The 572-nt window shown below is 40.4% G+C and overlaps 1 non-coding gene across 1 annotated transcript; it reads right to left on the bottom strand.

Moving 5' to 3' along the window:
• Positions 1–259: 259 nt before the first annotated feature.
• Positions 260–343, bottom strand: mir133a-2 (microRNA 133a-2). The gene has a single exon (NR_030082.1). It is a non-coding gene; the product is annotated as a microRNA 133a-2 (primary transcript).
• Between the last annotated feature and the right edge of the window lie 229 nt (positions 344–572).

The raw sequence follows: 572 nt of genomic DNA on the forward strand, positions 1-572 counted from the left end.
ATCAATGGCAGGCCATAAAGAGCCCAGAGCCCTCTTTCCAATGATAGTGATTTGGCTCGAATACATAATCAACAATTATAGCTCATAAATAAAAAATGTGACATGACATATATAATACTCACCTGGGTCTTAAGAGGACAAAGAGTGTTTAATCATGATATTAGTGCTTAAAGGGACATTCATTCAACAGTCGGTCTTGCGTTGTGATCCAGACAGAGCAAATATTGTGCTTTCTTCATCAGAGCTCCACGGGGTGATCAATGCACAGCTACAGCTGGTTGAAGGGGACCAAATCCATAAAACAGTTGATTTGGTTCCATTTTACCAGCTTTAGCAAAGCATTTTAGGGGGAGACCAGAGTCTCAAATGCAGGACGAGAGCAGAACCTGTAGAGGAAGAACAGGACAGTTGAGCGGATTGAGTTTTTGCTTTAAAATATAACATTTACTAGATGTTTGCAAGTAAAGCAGCACAGATTTGTACTCCAGTGCAGAGAAATAAGCATAGAGCAGGGCTGTCCAATACTGAGTACAGCTATACTGCAGGTTAGGGGAAGTCTTTAATTTGTATTT

This window comes from Danio rerio, chromosome 23, assembly GCF_049306965.1.
Source record: "Danio rerio strain Tuebingen ecotype United States chromosome 23, GRCz12tu, whole genome shotgun sequence".
Lineage (NCBI taxonomy): Eukaryota > Metazoa > Chordata > Actinopteri > Cypriniformes > Danionidae > Danio > Danio rerio.